Genomic DNA, 18582 nt, shown 5'->3' with positions numbered 1-18582 from the left:
AACAAAGTATGAAGGTCTTTAGAATCCATGTGTACAATTAAAACATACATTCCATGTTTTGTGTTAGCTTAGAAGCAATTACATGGGCAATGAAGGTCCTGATTACTTTTTAGTCATAATATTTTCTCCAAATACTCATTCGTAATTAATCACACTCTAGATCCATATGTTCAGATCAGGATACTTAAAACTCTCAAAGAAACATCTATTCATCCCACAGCCAAGGCACCAACAGACCAAAGGAAGGTTTCAGCCAAGCCCAGATTGCCAGACAACGTTTATAAGGTTACTTACTAGTGCTTGGATGATTCAAAGGCAGCTTGCATGGTCAAAGGCTTTCAACCCCAACACAATGACAGCTCATGAAAAGTTGTGCAGCCGAGGATTCCCAACCTCAGTCAGCCTCCACCTCCTCTAGCACATCTTTTCTCATGATGAGTACAGTTGGGGGCAGTAAGAAGACAGGTCGGGAATCTTAGATGAGGATCTGGTGACCCTCTCTCCTTCCTAAGAGGGAGTATTAGCATCCTTATTACCATTCCTGGCAGCATGGCTATGGCTGTACTGGTATCAGCTATAAAGCTCTGCTTAGTTCCTTGCTGGGACTGCAGGGCCACCCTATTCTACGAGTTGTCAGTAATCACTTCTCCATGATGCAGATGGCCATGTCACACATGGCAGACATAGCTACTCTACCACAGGAGCAGACTGGACATTTTTCATAATTACATTTTTCCCTTCTTAACGAGCGAATCTTAGGGGATGATCATCATGGAATGTGCATCAACACTGCTTAAGACAAGTGAGCAGCAGGGGTAGCAGAGCCTTCAGGGGTTCATACTTGCAGTTCTATAAAAACACTTATCCCCTACAAAGCAGCAAAGAAAATTCAAAGCACCACACTCTTCTTTGAATCACAAGGTGTTTACTCCTAGGTTCCAGCCAGAACGAGCTTATATTCCTCCTCAAAGGGCTTTCTCCTAGACTGCCCGTGTTCTCTTGGCAACTCATTTGTAGCAGAGGCCCCTCTCAGTTGTGATATGTCTGGACATTGCTGGGTCCTACTGTGGGGGGGGGGGGGTCAGTTTGCTTTCTCAGCATATGACTCTATCCCATATATATTAACAGATGAAAATAGAGACACAAGAGAGGAAGAGATCCTGCTTCACACATGATCTTTGCACACAGAAAGCCCCAGGCTTCTCAGATGTTTCATTTATGGACAATTTATACTGCAGAGATGAAAACTGAAGACACAGTAGAGTACCGGGTGATGTTAGGGATGTGCAAGGAACAAGGGAAGAGGGAGAACAGAGGAGGAATGGGCTGGTATCCATGAATGTTCTATTGTGGTATTACCCAAACAGATGAAGCCATGTCATGGAAGACTTGATCACATCAGCTGAACTCAGTAGCTGAGAATTCGGAATTCAGAATTTGAATTCTTGCTTCCTATTATTTCGTATTAGGGATTCTCTGGAGGAACAAAACTCCTGGAACAAATACTTGACAGTTTCACAGGTCCTCATCTGAATATTGAGACAGTGGCTAAACAGGATTGTTTGGAGAATATATTATGACTGAAAAAGCTGTCAGAACCTTCACTTCCCGAGGCACTGCTTCTCATTTTGAAGACTGCTAACACTAAACATGGAGCGCATGCTTTAATGGAACACAGGTTCCAAAGACTTTCCTCCTCTGCCCACATGGATCAAGTGACTGCCCATGACTTCTTCTTCAGCACACCCCTAAGTGATGTCTAAAGGGAGACAAAAGAGGAAGGAAATCCACAACAACGTACATTGACCCAGTGTTTGCCCTGCTCCTCCTTCTTCTCTCGCAAACTGTGTAGGAAAAGATGCCCTTGAACTTCCGGTCTTCCGACTGCTACCTTCCGACAGCTGCAATCACAGGTGTGAGCTGATAGGCCCAGTTTAATGCCTAGTGCATGCTGGGTAAATACTCTACCAAGTGAGCTCTATCTCCAGGCTATGCTGATTCTTAATTTAGATGCCTTTATGATTCCATATACGGAACTGGAACGGTTAGCCCCACTACACACTGTCCAGAGACTTGCACTTTTCAGTGTTTCTCCCATAACATATGGCTATGCAATTTTAAATTTAGAGATTAGAATTTTTGTATTTAAAAACTCCTTCTCATGCTCAAACACCAAGTCCTTCTGAATTTTAACCTTTGAGAATTTCTGTTTTTAAAAGTTTTTTTTTTTTTTTTTCTGGCTATCAAAGAGATGCATAGGAGGGGTTGGGGATTTAGCTCAGTGGTAGAGTGCTTGGTGCAAGGCCCTGGGTTTGGTCCTCACCTCCTGGGGGGGGGGCATTTTGGAAAAGTGAGGAAGTGGAGAACAAGAAAAACCCACCAAAACCCAAACTACATAAGGAGTAGTCACAATCCCAGGACCTGTCTTAGGAACTTTTAGCAGTTTGGCAACTAGTCTTCCAAGGACAGAGATACATATAAAATTACTTGCCAAGGACAGCCAGTGGTGGCACACGTCTTTAATCCCAGCACTTGGGAGGCCCAGGCAGGTGGATCTCTGTGAGTCTGAGGCCAGCCTGGTTGACAAAGCAAGTTCTAGGCCATCCAGAACTGTTACACAAAGAAACCCTGTCTCAAATGATAACAACAATGATAACAAAGCAGAACAACAACAACAACAACAACAACAACAACAAAATATTACTTGGCAAGAATAGATATATAGGTTTTTCATAATATTCTATAATTCTAAAAACACTTCAAGTTCTTTGGTGTCTTTTTTTCCCCACTGCATACAAATATAGAGGGAGGATAAATGGCTGAGGATAAATGAAATATTTTTGGTTCAAGAAAAATGTATTAACAAATATAAAATGTAACAATACATAAATGATTATAAAATCAGCCCAGGTCAGAGCAAATGATCTATCCTTTTATTTTTTAGAGGCAGGGGCCCACACTGCCTATACATACTCACTAAATGGCTACATCTACCCTCTAATTTGTGTTAATCCTTCTCCCCCTGGCTTTCCTATGCTCTAGGGTTACTAAGTTAATCCATGTCCAGCTAATATCTATTTTAAAACAATACTTTATGTATAGCCATACAAATTACATTTTAAACAACACTGTAATAGAATATTTGATATGGTTTTAAACAAAAGGAAAAGGGAAACATTTTCAAGTCACAAAACTCTTCCCCTAAAACAAATGTGTGTGTTTGTTTGTTTGTTTTAAAAATCACTTTTTCTAAACGGGTCAATGTGACAAAGCCATCCAGTGACTAGTCATATCAAATGCTTACCACAGTAGTGATCAGTTGAACTGAACAGAAAGTCCAACTTCAACATTGGCCAGGCCCAGCTAATATTTTTTTAAATAGTACAAATAAAAGCCATAGTGTTTGGGAATATTTTTTACCTAATTATTAATATGATTTCAGTATTATAAGGAGCTACTTCTTTGTTGTAAATGACTTTGACTTAGTTTCAAAAAAAAAAAAACCCAACTCAATTATCCATTCAAAGACTATTTACATTTTTAGCAGAAAATAAAATATAATAAAAAGTTGCCATGTTCACAGAGATTTACTGTGGTGTAAGCAATAAAGGGAAACATGAATAACTACTCAAAATAACAGATTTGTAGAAGGTAGGAAATTAATATGTGCGTATACAATAGAGTGATGTCAGAGTTTCTCAGCATAGACAAGTATATTGCATGGTTAAAATTGATTCTTGACGTGAGGAGACCAGTGCCAATGATGGGTAGAGACCATTCTGGGGGGAGGGGACACTGGGTGCAAAAGTGCTCTGGAGCAAATTAAATCAGCCTGCTTACGCAGGATTCAAAGAGCAGGAGTTACTAAGCAGGTTCGAGAATGTGTCGTCTTGTAAGGGAGAGAAGAAGGTCAAGCTTCATTTTTATACAACTGCAAGGCACCGGGAGTGGTGCAAGGCTTGAGGAGATGCCACGTGGCCCCCAATGTTGAGTGGAGCATGAAGTGCAGGGAAGAAGAGAAGGCTCTCAGGGAGGAAGGCTAGCAAACTTGTAGGTCCAGGTGGGAGGGAGGGGGAAGCAGGTGCCCTGGGGGCATGGCAGGAACAGGATGCTCTTGTGTGAACTGCAGTTGAACTTGTGCTGGAGTGGAGACGGGAGACATGGGAGCAGAAGAGACTGAGGTAATACCAGTGGAGATACAGAATGGATACTTAATTTGTTTGGTGAACATTTGGAGACAAATAGAACAACATGTTTGGGTATCTCTTCCAAGCACTCGGCAGAGTATAAAAATGTTTTCTAGTAATAACAATACTTTCCATTTATTAAGAACCTAGCACGTACTTAATACTGGTCTCCCCCCTCCCCCCTACACACACACACACACACACACACACACACACACACACACACACACGCACTTTTTTTTCTCTTCATGTGCAGGGGGAATAAGGATACAAAGGTGTACATTGAATGAAATTCTATCCTATTTATTTTGTTTACTAAATTACCAAATAGCCCATGCTTTCCATATGCCCTTTGCCCTACTGTGGACTGCATTGCCAAGGAAACAGATTGTTAAGCAGAGGCGCCGCAGCTAAATCCTATTAAACATGCTATAATTCAAACGAAATGTGCAAAGCCAACCAGCACTTGGCTTTGAAACATTGGCCTCCAAATGTCCCCTTCCTAATGCCTAACACTATACTTAATACGATCCAACATTTAGAGGCCTGTCTAATGCTACCCAGAGTTTTAGACTTGCACATTCCTTCCTCAAATCCCTGCTCTGAATGTCAGAATTTTTAATTAACCCCACCAAATGGTATTTTCACATAATAAACTCTTGGCATAATGCTAGTTTCAAATGGTAGGGGGAAAGAGGTATTTGTTTTCTTTTTGTCTCAATCACATTTCTCCTGTGTAAAACATTAAGCCTAATTGCCCATGTACTCACATGTAGTCAAATGTAGCTGGACAAATCCAGAATGGGTTTTCAACAGAAGTTTAAAGACTGCATACTTCAGATTGACTTTATACATAAGGAGCCTTAGGTTCAGCATCATAGATTTATTTTCCAAGGTCACACACACAGCTTATTAATGGGCAGAACCAGAGGCAAGGTCCACTTGCCCTGGCTGAAAACCTAGTGCTATTTTTCTCTGTATCAAGGCTATTTCTCTTACCTCCTCTTAAAGTTGCCCCCGCTACTCTTTGGTATAAATTTTTCACATTCTCTTCTCTCTCTTCCCAATATCCTTTGCCCTCAGGCTCCTTAATAAAGCCATTGCCTCTTCCCTCCCCTGATTGCTTCTTGGAAGCCCAGACTTCTCTGCTGCAGCAAATTATTTCAAAGCTCACACCTACTTTTATCATTTGTTTCATTACTATGTCTTAGGCTCATTTCTCTCTTTGCAAAATAAGGGCCTGATGGTGTATACCTATAAGCCCAGTCACTGGGAAGTGGAGGCAGGAGACTCGGGATGTCCAGGTTACCTTTAGTTACATAAGTGTGAATGTGGTGGGGCCTGGGAGAAGGTGCTGCAAGGGAATAGGAGGCATGAGATTAATTTAGTTCTGAATTGCAGATAGAATAAGTAGACTTGCTGTGAAATAGAGATGGGACATGTGAAGGTATGGATCACAGGAAACCTTGTTTAAAAAAATACATATTTGCACATCAAATTGTATTTTGCATAAGTATATTTTCCAATCCAGTGCCCATGGGTTTTGGCATAAGCCTGTCCTCACTTGACCCTGGTCATTTCATTAGAAAACAGCCAGTGAAGTGAGAAAAATGTAATTGGAATCATTGTAGCACAAACAAATGCTTATATTAGGACAACTCACTGCTAAGCTTATTGGATGCAGAAGATGAATCCTCATGGGCATGAAATACCAGATGTCAAACAGATACAGTACTTCAAAGGAAGTGAGTATGGTGTTAGTGGTGGATGTAAATAAAAGAGAAAAGAGAAGAATATATGTGTCATTTCTGCGCAATCAGGACTCAGTATCTGTCTGTGACAGGAAGTTTTGAGGATGAGAAATGTAATATTTAGATTCTATTCTTGTGTGGTGTGGTATAAATGGTCTTTAATAGTCCTGTGCCTCTAACTCAACTCACTGAGTTACATAAAAACATATTAATGTAATCAAGAGGAAGTGCTCTCTAACTTGGATTTTGCTTGACATTAATGTAAAGAGGGGAATAAAATGAACTGGAGATACAGAAGTAAGAATCACTGAAGTAGAAATGAACCTGAAGGTGATTAGACGAAATAGAAGCCCTGAAGCGTTGGAATAAATCTCCAGGACACTGAGCTTCACACTAAAGTTATAATAAGGATATAGGTCAAGTTCATATAGAACTGATGGGGGATGGTCCCTAAATCTACATCAGGAGTGACAAGATGACCAAGAGATTCTGCACTGAGTACTAGCTTGAGTTCATTGTTCTCGGCTTCTCAGCTGTGGATGTGATGTGACAATTGCCTCAAACTCCTGCCTTTGTGACTTTCCACTTAGACTGTAACCTTGAACTGTGCACCAAAATAAACCTGGAGATGCTTTTGTCAGAGTATCTTATCACAGAAAGACAAAGAAACAGACGAGGAAAGAGGCCTGTTCACCTCATGGTGCCTGGGAAGCAAAAAAAGATAGAAGAAGGCGCCAGGTCCAACTATCTTCTTCAAGGCCATGCTCCCAATGACCTAACTTCCTTCTGCTGACCCCCCCTCTTCAAGGGTCCACTCCCTCTCAACAGCACCACAGGCAGACAGTGGCACCTTTAATATACAAAATGTAGAGAAAGATTCCAGATCCAAGAATTAGACCCTTTTTTTAGAAGGACGGTGTATTATCATTTTCTGTTACTTGAATAAAACATCATGTCCAAATGCAACTTATGAATAAAAGAGTTCATTCGGGCTTACAGTTCCAGAGGGGAAATCCATAATGGTGGGGGAGGGTATGGTAGCAAGCAGCTGAAGCAGGAAGCTGAGAGATCACATCTTTGACCACAAATGCAAAGCAGAGGATAGCAAATTGGAGTGGGGAGAGGCTATAAACTCTCAGTCCTACCCCTCCTACAACATACTTCTTCCAGGAAGTCTCCAAGTCCTAAAAAGTTCTACAACCTTCCCAAACAGCACCACCAACCGGGGACCCAGTGTTCAAACACAGGAGTCTATGGGGGAAGTTTCTCAGTCAAACCACAACAGATGAAGAAGATCTAACTTTTTCCTTCTGGAAAGTCAAGTGTGAACATGACTAAGTTACAAGATAAGCACTGCTTAAAGACAAGAGCTGCTAACTCTTGTCTACTTTCCAGGAAGCACTTTATATAGAGTATTTTACACATTAAGTGAAGTAGTGATGGTTGATGGCAATGCTTGGCAACCTGAGGTTGACTTGTACTGGAGACAGTCTATTGGGAAGATCTTGACTGAGTTTCTCTTAGACTTAATAACAGGTGAAATCTTCTATTTGATTACAAATAGCTATCTCTCATTAAGTTATATTTTAAAATTTTAACTAGTATCCATTGAGCCTAAATCATTGACCAAGTCCAGTGCCAAGGCTTAGAGTTCAGTAGTGGATCAAACTGGAGACCTGATCCTGCTATTGTGGAATCTGAAATCTGGAGGGAGAGGGGATGTCAAGAAAAATAAGTGAACAAAGAATACCATGATATCACTGGGGCAGGAGTCATGAAGGATAGGTACCAAGAGAAACTGAACTAAGGAAGCTGATAGAGGGGTCAGTAGAGTAATGAACTAGTTAGAAAGACACAGGAAGATGTAAAATCCTGGGTAGAGGGATCAGCTTGTCAAGAAGTCCTATAGCACCCATGAACTGAACCAAGGCCAAGTCCGGTGGTGAGTCCTGGGGGGACGAAGGATACACTACACAGGTGGAGTCACATAGGAGTGAGACCAGAGAATTTGTAATTACAAGAAACAATGAGAAGGCTTTGGGTCACACACACACACACACACACACACACACACACACACACACACAACACACACACACACACACACACACCACACCACACAGACACACCACACACACACACACACACACACACACACACACCACACACACACCACACACACTGGGGTCCTATGTAAATGTTGAAAAGTAACCATTGCCGGAGAGGAATGACGACTCTAAGGAACAGCTGCTAGACAGATGTGTCTTCAGGAGTTCCTGGAGGCTTACGCTCAGTTGATTCAGGAAAGCAGGGATGTAGGAGACTAGGATGGTCAGAGAGTGAAATGTGCAGGGTTTGGTGACCTATTGGATAGAGAAGTGTGAGAAGACAAGGAAGCCTTGAGTAAATGACGTCCTGAGGGATGTGTGCAGTCTTTATGCCATAAACATCTGTGGGGAGAAAGTGATGGTGGACTTTCTACACACAACATCACCGATTCACACTTGGACTAGAAGGGAAAGTTTTGCCATTTCCCTGAGTCTAGCCTAGGGAAGTATTTGTCATTTTCCCAGGGGCCTGAGGCTTTGGTCCCTGACATCACCGTACTTATGTCAAGTTGTCTCCTGTGCCAAATGAGTTCAAGGCTACTTCCCACTTTCTCGTATCAGGTTCAGTGTGACTGGATTTATGTTGAGGTCTTCGATCCACTTGGATCCATTGAGTTTTGTGCAGGGTGATAGATTTGGAACGGTTTGCATTTTTCTACATGTCAACATCCAGTTATGATAGCACCATTTGTTGACGATGCTTTCTTTTTTCCATTGTATAATTTTGGCTTCTTTGTGAAAAATCAAGTGTTTATAGGTATATGGACTTATATCAGGGTCTTTTATTTGATTCTATTAATCCATGTGTCTGTTTTTATGCCAATACCAAGCTGTTTTTATTACTGTAGCTGAGTCTTGCCTCAACTTGATATGCTGCACTTTGTGACTCCCATAGCAGGCCTCACCCTTTCTGAGGAGTGGATGGGGGGAGGGAGGGTAGAAAGGAGGTGGAGGGAGGGAACAAGAGGAGAGGATAGAAAGGAAACTGGTTGGTATGTAAAAATAAATTTAAAAAATTTAATAATTAGAAAAGAAGAAAAGAGTTGAAAGCTAAATAAAACACATAGTCAAGAATCGGTCAGAGTTTTTGAGTTGGTGAGATAAGCAATATTGGAAAGTGTTGCAGGCCAGATATTTCTGGATTTCTTAGTTTCTGTTCCTGCGGCTATAATAAAATACCCTGAGAAAAGCAACTTAAGGAAGGGTTCCATGTTGACTGAGCCTACATCTCATAACAGGAGTGAAAATACACGATTTCCACTTTTCTTTCTTTTATGCCCAGTGGGTCACACAGCTAGCGAAGAGGACAGAATTTTAACTCTGGGTTTTCTGCCTTCAGAGCCTTTCTTACCACAGCATGTTGCTTCCAGAAAATTCTGCCCATGGATAGGTCTAGTGTGAGTTAAGAAGATTACAATTGAAATTCCCCAAAGTATGAAAAAGTATGAGAAAGAAGGCGGGGAGGAGGGTCAGAGGATATGAGGACGTATACTTGTAATATGGTAGCATACTTTAAATTTTTAAATAAACTTTACTATAAAACCTTTCAGGTAAATATAAACATCACTCACAACACACTTAACCAGACCAGGAGTCTATACAAGTCAATGAACTACTTTGCCATTGAAATTAGCATTCAGAAAAGAGTTGTGGAACTTCATTCCCATTAACTTGTATGCTTTCAGTATTGAATATGTTTTATGCACATATTCACCACCAAAAACAAAAAGTCCATGGCCGATCTAGAACTATTTCAATAATTCACTTCATGCCCTCTTTCATCACTCATGTCTAGTGTCTGTGGTCAGCCTTTCCTCAAGCCCTTATACTTTTTTCTTTCTCTTTTTTCTTCATGTTATACTGTACCCACATGCGTATTTGTTTACATATATACTTTTTGAGGAAAGGTCTAGAAATCTTTTTAAGCTTTCGTGTTAGGGAATTATACCCTAAAAGATAGGTATGTTTCATGGAAACCATGAAACTCAGGCCTCCAGAGTATCTGGAGAGCCCAAAATCCTCAGGACACACTGCTGACTGCCATCTCTGTCCCAGTCTGGACACTGACTTTATTGTCCCTTCCAGACATCAGACAAATAGGCCCTGGTGCCACTTGGTTCTAATCCCAAAAGGATTTCTTGGAATTAAATCGATTAACTGAGCTTAGGCTGCATGCCAATCTCTAGACTGTCAACAGCGGCCCATTCCCTGCTAATCCCAAGGCGAAGGAGAAGCTGCACCAACAAATAGGGAGCTACTTAAGAAAGGGGGTGAACATACAGTTCATCCTAACCAGTTAGCACAGACTCAGTGGCTTCGCACAACAAAAATCTGTACTCTTTCCATCCTGGAAGCCGGAAGTCTGAAATGAAGGCATCGCAGCAACTTAGTCTCTCCAAGTTCTCTAAGGGATGCTACTTCCACATCCTGGAGGCTCTTAGCATCCCCTGGCTTGTGGCATTGCAATCTGAACTCTGTCTTTGTCTTCATGTGGCTTGAGCCTCCTTCTCTTTTCACTTATAAAGATGACAGTCACTGAACTTAGGACCCTCCTCAAGATCCTCAAGTTAATCACACCCATAAAGACTGTTTCCAAGTAAGTTCACGCAAACACCAGGGCTAGGATTCAGATGTGTCCTTCTGTGGCAATTATTTAACTCACTGAGACAGGAGAATGGATGCTTACCACAGGTTAAGGATGCTCACAAAATGTTGCCACTATCTCCGGTTGATCGTTCGGTCTGATGTAGGGCTATACAAATTGATAGTGGAGCAAAAAAAAAAAATGTAGGCCACTTCTCAGAAGGCCTTCTGGGGCCTGTGAAATACAGCAGATGTAAAAGAGGAACAAGGCTGGTGGGAAGAAATGAAATGAATCCTGAGTCAGGAAATACATGGGAGTTAAGCAAAAATGAAAAACCATCAGGAACTTAAAATTTCATGTTAATAATAAATGAAAAGAAAAACGACACAGACCTGCCAATGACGCCATGATGAAGTGGGGAGTAAGTACTCAAAGATATAAAAAGAGGAAAGTAATAGTCAAGGAAATATCAAACCAACTCCACACCTATAAAATAAAAATTTATGGACTTGAGTATGAGACTTTAAAAAGAGGAACTTTAAATTGCTTCAGAAAATATATCTTCTCCCAGATTTATGTGGTGGGCTCCCTAACAGGTCAAACGCTGCTTAGACTCTCAGTGGTTCTCAACTGTCCTAACGATGTGGCCCTTTAATCAGTTCCCCATGTTGTGGTGACCCCCCAACCATAAAATTATTTCACTGCTACTTCATAATTCTGCACTGTAATAACTCATAATATAAATATCTAATATGAGGACATCTGATATATGACCCCCAAAGGTGTCTCAACTCACAAGTTGGGACTCACTGGCTTAGAGTAGAGACATAGTTACTCTAATTATTGACTGTCTGACCTTACAACTCTGGCTGGCTGAACTCACTCTAAAGTCTTTCTCAAACATGTGTTATCCCTGGTGTAGTTCAAAGTCTTGGAGAAATCAAATGTATTTGGAGAAGTTATTTAAGAAGGCCCAAAGAAGTCACAGGCCCGGTCATCAAATTGAGTTACCTTTAGGTTTGCTGTTGACATTAACCTGAAGTCAGGGGATGAAGGAGTCTCACAGTATGGAAATCATTCCTTTTGGGAGGGAATTGGGCTACAAATTAATGTGTCATATTGATATGCAGAATAGTGCAATAAAGTCCAAGAAGGGAAGGCAGTTAGAGTGCACATGGATGACCTGACCTGTTGTCCCCAGTAGGAACCCTTTGTATGGATCATCTAAGATAATTGTGAATGGGTGGTGGGTGAACATTCCAGAAGTTCACTGAAACCTTATGCTGTTCTCAGTAAACCCACTAGCAATGAGAGGAAAATGAACAACTATTTGGGCTATATTTAATCACCTTGTTTAAGGCGGTTGGATATTTTCCCATTTCGTTAATTTTTTTAAAACTTTATTTAATTTTTAATTAATTAATAATTAATTAATTTTCCCCAGCCCGATCACATTTTCCCATCCTAGTCCCTCCCCAAACCCCCCATCCACTCCTCCTCCTTTCTCTTCCCTGTGTATCAGCCAGCCATGGCATATCAAGTTGCAGTAAGACTAGGCACCTCTTCTCCTATTAAGGCTGGATGAGGTGACCCAGTAGGAGGAAAGGGTTCCAAAAGCAGGTAACAGAGTCAGAGACAGTCCCTGCACCCACGGTTAGGAGTTCCACAAGAAGACCAAGCTACACAACTGTAACATTGTGTAGAGGGCCTAGGTCAATCCAATGCTAGCTCTCTGGTTGGTGATTCAGTCTATGTGAGCCCAAGTTAGTTAATTCTGTGGGTTTTCTTGTGGTGTCCCTAGCTCCTCGGCTCCCTTAATCCTTCCTCTTCTTCTTCCACAGGATTCCCTGAAGTCTGCCTAATGTTCGGCTGTGGGTCTCTGCATCTGTTTTCATCAGTTGTGGCTGAAGCCTCTCTAATGGCAAATGGGCTAGGCAGTAGGAGTAGAGCAGAATATCATTTCATTGACTTTTTTTTTCTTTTACCAGTCATGTTTGGCTCTATCCTAGGTCTCTAGGCTGTCCAGCCTCTGGGTCCTGGCCTTCCAGGCAGTGTCAGGGATGGGCTTCCTCTTATGGTATGGATCTCAAGCTGGACCAGTCATTGGTTGGCCACTCCCACATTTTCTGCAACACCTTTACCCCAGCACATCTTGTAGGCAGGGCAAATTGTAGGTCAGAGGTTATATGGATGTGATGGGGTCCCAATCCCTCCACTGGAAGACTTGCCTGGTTACAGGAGATGGCCGGTTCAGGGTCGGTATCTCCCATCGCTAGGAGTTTTAATTAGGATCACCCTCATATATTCCTGGGAGTTTCCATTGCTCTAGGTTTCTAGCTCTCCCAGAGATGCCCCTGATTCCAGTTGTCTTTCCCAGTCCTCTCTCCCTCCATCCTCTCCCTGACCAAATTCAGTTCATTTTTTTAAAAATATTTTTTAAGATTGATTTATTTATTATGTATACAGAAGACTGTGACAGATCTCATTATAGATGGTTGTGAGCCACCATGTGGGTGCTGGGAATTGAACTCATGACCTCTGGAAGAGCAGTCGGTGCTCTTAACCTCTGAGCCATCTCTCCAGCCCCATTCAGTTCATTTTTTTAAGATTTATTTTTTATTTTTAATTTTCTCTCTCTTCTCTCCCTCCTACCTCGTGTGTGTGTGTGTGTGTGTGTGTGTGTGTGTGTGTGTGTGTGTGTGTGTGTGTGTGCGTGCTTGTATTCGTGGAAGTACCAGGAGAGGGTATCAGATGCCCTGGAGCTGGCGTTACCAGCAGTTACGAGTTGCCCAATGCAGGTACTAGGAATCAAACTCAGCTGCTCTGCAGAAGCTGTACTTGCTATCTACCATGAACCATCTCTCTAACTCTGAGTCCATCCCAATTCTTTAACTGAAACTCTGGTGGCATGAATGAAATGTGAAATTAGCAAGTATGCCAGCACTGTCTTTTTATTAATTGGTATGTTCTATTTCAATTAAAACCACCCTAGCTAATTACTCATTTCACTGTGTGTAATGCCAGGGAATAAACTGGAGGACACGGTTTAGGCAAAAACAAACTCCACACTCTCTCTGCTTCGTTAGCTTTTTAGTGTGTTTCCTTCATGCATGTGGTGATCCAAAGGCAGTGTAAATTTAACCTTCCAGTTCCTCTTCATCTTGGAGTCAGTGAGCAGAGTAGAGGAACAGGAGCTTTGAAATGCGTATGTTTGGATTTGATGCTGGCTTTGCTCTTCATGAACTACGCAACCCTGACCTTCTAGCAGTTTTCTCACCTAAAAATGGGCACCGTATTGGTAGTTGCCACACAAAAAAGAAATGGTGTGAGGGTTCAATGAAGTCATAAAAGCACAAGGCTGGCGTATAACAAGTCTGGTGGTTTTGTCCATAGGCTCATTTGGAGTGCTAGCTTTCCAGCTGGTTGCGCTCTTTCAGGAGAGTGTGGAATCTTTAGAAGATGGGACCTACCTGGAGGAAATAGGTCATGGTGTGAGGGGCGGGAAAGAGGGGGCAGTGGAGTTTATACTCAACTGCTCATTCAGGCCTGCCCTCCCTGCGTCCTTATCTGCTATCACCTGATCAGCAACTATTAGGTACTTCCAGTGTCATGGACCAGGGTTCTCTGCAGCCTTCTTCACTGTGGCAATGGGTTGGACCCCTCTGAAACCAGGGACCCAGATCAATCTGTCCACTCTTAAATGGTGGAATATTTGTCACAGGGACACAACAGTAACTATTACAATCTGTACTTAATAAATCTTAGTCGCCATTATCAACACCACCTTCCCACTGGCCTGGATGCCATCTCCTCATCCACCAGCCTCAGCTTAGTTACCACATTCTCCTAAAAGCTGGCATTGCATTCCCAATCTGATTCTGCCCCTCCTCTCTATGTGGATCTATTCTACCATATGACGCCACTTACTGAAGCCTTCTATTGACTTGTAAGTAATAAACCCCATGGTTAAGGCTGAAATGGGAATATTTTTCTCCCAGTGTGTGTAGACTGCATTGTCAAAAGGCTACCAAGCTAGTAGAACATAAATCCGTACTAAGTTGTTAGGGTGGAGTTGTAGAACAGACAAAACTGTTAAGTGGTGTTCTGTTGTTTTTCCACCTAGATGAGCTTTGGAAAAATTACTGAGGTATGAAGGGCTCTACACTGAGAAAGTTCTAGAACCCCAAGTGCAGGAAAATGGTAAAGCTTTAAACTTTTTACATGTCAAAGCTAGAGCTATGACAATGGTTATTGCTATTGTTATATGTTATAGGTATGACAATACTATAATTAGCCACTTTGGAGACTGAGGCAGAAGTAGGGCAAGTTCAAGGCCTATTTGGGCTCTAGGATGACTTCAAAGCCAGCCTGGGTAAACTGTTGGCGGGGCTGGAGATGTAGTTTAATGGTTCAGTGCTTGTCTAGCAAGCATGAGAGCTTGGGTACAACCATCCTGCCACAAAATAACAGCCACAATTAGTAGCTAACAAGAAAGTAAATACTTACTTCAGAGCCTCATGTATGTTGATTTATTTAATACCTTGACATCGGTGCTGGTTAGTATATGTATTTATTCATTTTGTCAATTTGACACAAGCTAGAGACATATGGGAAAAAGAAACCTCAGTTGAGGAATTGCCTCTCTCAATAGTCAAGCCTGTAGAAAACGTTTTTGATTTATGACTGAACCAGGAGAGTCCAGCTCACTGTGGATGGTACCACCCCAAGCAGGTGGGCCTGGGTTGTATAAGAAACCAGGCTACACAAGCCATGGAGGACAATCCAGTAAGCACCACTCCTCATGGTCTCTGCTTCTGTTCTTGCCTCCAGGTTCCCCCATTTAGTTCCTGCCCTGACTTCCTTAGTAGTGTTATCTGAAAGTATAAGGTGAAATAAATAAATCCTTTCCTCCTCAAGTTGCTTTTTGGTCAGTGTTTTTTTTTTTTCCCCCACAGCAACAGAGAAGTAAACCAGGACAACATCCCTGACAGGAATGTTTATCCTTCTGTGTGGTAGGGAAGCCACAAAGAGTGGAAAACGGGTTTGGGTCATGGGTTGGTGATGATGGAGGTGGTACTCATGCCTAAGCATCCTAATGTCAGACTTGGGTTCTTACCCTCTTCTTTACCAGTGCTGTGGGCTATAGAAATACCGAGTTGAGGCTGTCTCCTTGGAAGAACCACTTATGAAATCAGAGAGTGGAGACAGGAAATGATTCAAGTTATCTGAACAGTCCACACTGAACCCTGCATATCACAGAGTACTGGAATCCTGGCATGGAACACTAGTGGCCGAAATGGTACCTTCTTCTAGGAATTATGAACTGAAGTACTAATTTTCTGATCTTTTTCTTAAAAAAAAAAACCCTAGTGTATATTTATTATTACATGAAGTAACAGGTTTCATAATGCAATTTTTGTTTGAGCATCCCATGACTTTCATTGACCAATTCACCTGCATTATTCGGTCCCCTTCCTCTCCTGCTAGTTCCCTGCCTCTTCCCAAATATTCCCCATCTTAGGGTCACTTTGGTATGAGGAGACACCATGAACAAAGCAGCTGGGGGAGGGAAGGGTTTACTTTGCTGAAACTTTCATAACACTGTTCATCATCAAAAGAAGTCAGGGCAGGAAGTGGAACAGTGCAGGAACCTGGAGGCAGAAGCTGATGCAGAGGCCATGGAGGGGTGCTGCTTACTGGCTTGCTCAATCTGCTCTTGTATAGAACACAAGACCACCAGCCCTGGGGTGTTCCCATCCACAATGAACAACAATCTCACTCTCCCAACAATCACTAGTTAAGAACATACCCTATAGGCTTGCCTGTCTGTAGTCCAATTTTAGGGAGGCATTTTCTCAGTCGAGGTTCCCTCCTCCCAGATGACTTGAGCTGTACCAAGATGACATAAAACTAGCCAGGACATACCCCCTCTTCTGTTTTTATGTATCCTCACCCCTCCACCCCAATGAGATTACATGACAAAAATGTGACATTCGTTTTTCTGAGTCTTAGTCCTCTTAACCTTATGCTCTCCTGTTTCACCCACTTTCTTATAAATGACATAATCTCATTCGTCTGTATGGCTAAAGAAAACTGTATTTATGTGTATACCACATTTTCTTTGTCCATTCATCTATTGATGGGCACATCGGCTTGTTCTGTAACTTGGCAAACAGGTTGCTCTTCTGTGTCTGCATCAATTCCAACAGATGGTTCTTATTACAATAAATGACAGGATGCAAAAACAAGGTCCAGGTCCTTCTGATTTTGAGGTCTTCAGCAGTATGTGCTTGTGGCTGCTATTATACTTGAGGCTAATCTGGTCAGTAGCACTGTAGACTCCCTGAGGTCTGCACCAGGCCAACAGTGTGTGTGTGTGTGTGTGTGTGTGTGTGTGTGTGTGTGTGTGTGTGTGTGTGTGTGTGTATTAGGCACATGTATGTGGAGGCCAGAGGACAGCCTTGAGCATTAGGTGATTAGGTGACTGCCATCCATCCTTGTGTATATATGGGCATGGTGTGATGGTGTGCATTCGGGTGCAGTCCCCCAACATGATTGCACGTGGACAGCCAGGGACTGACCTAAACATGTCTTTCTCAATCACTTCTGTTCTGTTTTTGGTGGTCTCTCAATGAACCTAAAGGTCATCATTTCAAGTAGACTGTCTGGCAAGCAAGCCCCTGACGTCCACTTGAGGTTACAGACTTGTACTGCCATGCCCAGGTTTTATGTGGGTTCTGCGGATCTAAACTTGGGTCCTTTTCCTTGGGCAGCAAACACTTTACTCTCTGAACCCTCTCCCGAGTCCTCTACCTTATGTTTTGAGACAAGATCTTTCACTGGCCTGGAGTCTGCCTGTTTCATGATACTGGCTGCCAGTGAGCCTCAGGAGGATCTGCCTGCTTCCACCACCCTAGCCCTGAGACTGCAAACAAGTGCCACCATGTCTGACATTTTAAAAAACAGAGGTTCTAAGTACAGAACTTAGGTCCTCAGGCTTGCCCAGCAAGAATTTTGTCCGCTAAGCTCTCTCTCCAGCCCCCAACAGCTTCTTTGTATTTGATCTCGATTGGATATTTAATTAGAGCCCTGAACATAGTTGTAATTAGTAAAGGACAGGGACCATAATGCAGCTATCAATAAATAACCAGCACTCAAACTTGGGTGTCTTCAGGTTGCAGAGTTCAGCTGCCCCAACTCCTTTCAGAAAGCAGTCAAGGCCAGTGGAGTTCACGTCAACAAACAGTGTGAAGGGGAGGCTTTCTGGACCGCCGGAGAGGTCAGCCATCTCCCCAGCAATTACACCGCTGTCAGATTGTAAATACACATTTGCAAATGCCTCTGTAATTGTTCAGAAATGGCTCAGGCCTGCTCATGCAGGGCTAGTTACAGAATGTTAATGGGAATGCTCACCCAACATCTGCTTTCCTGGTTGGATCCAGATCTGCACCATTTAAACATTTATGGGCATAAAGAAGTAGACTGGGTATTTGCTTCTGCCAAATTTGAGGGGGCAAAAAAAAAAAAAAACCCTCAGCAGCAATGAACACTTCCCTGCCAGATTGACGTGTTTAGTGTGGGCATCAGATTTTCAGCTATAGTTATGAAAATCTAATACTACTACTCAGTAGGATGTGAAATTAGCATCATAAAGTTGTGGTTCTAGGGCTTCACTTACCAGCCTCTCTGCCCTTGGCACAGTTAATATCTCAATTAAACAAAGAAGTCTCCACTGGCACCGAAGCATGGTCCATGGTGATGATCACGGAGAAGGTGGTAGATCTCAAGGCATGCAGTTTGGAATGCTTGTCTTTCTGATTTAAGATTTGTATTTGAAATTGGGGTTTTATTTGCCATCAGCATATTGGGAGATGGCTGGTTATATGGTTATATTTGGAAGCACATAGGCCGCCTCTCCTGCTCATCTGTTTAAGCTGCTTTGGGTATCTGGC

Source organism: Peromyscus maniculatus, chromosome 5 (genome assembly GCF_049852395.1).
Source record: "Peromyscus maniculatus bairdii isolate BWxNUB_F1_BW_parent chromosome 5, HU_Pman_BW_mat_3.1, whole genome shotgun sequence".
Classification (NCBI taxonomy): domain Eukaryota; kingdom Metazoa; phylum Chordata; class Mammalia; order Rodentia; family Cricetidae; genus Peromyscus; species Peromyscus maniculatus.
The sequence above is the reverse complement of the archived record's forward strand: the minus strand, read 5'-3'. Positions refer to the sequence as shown.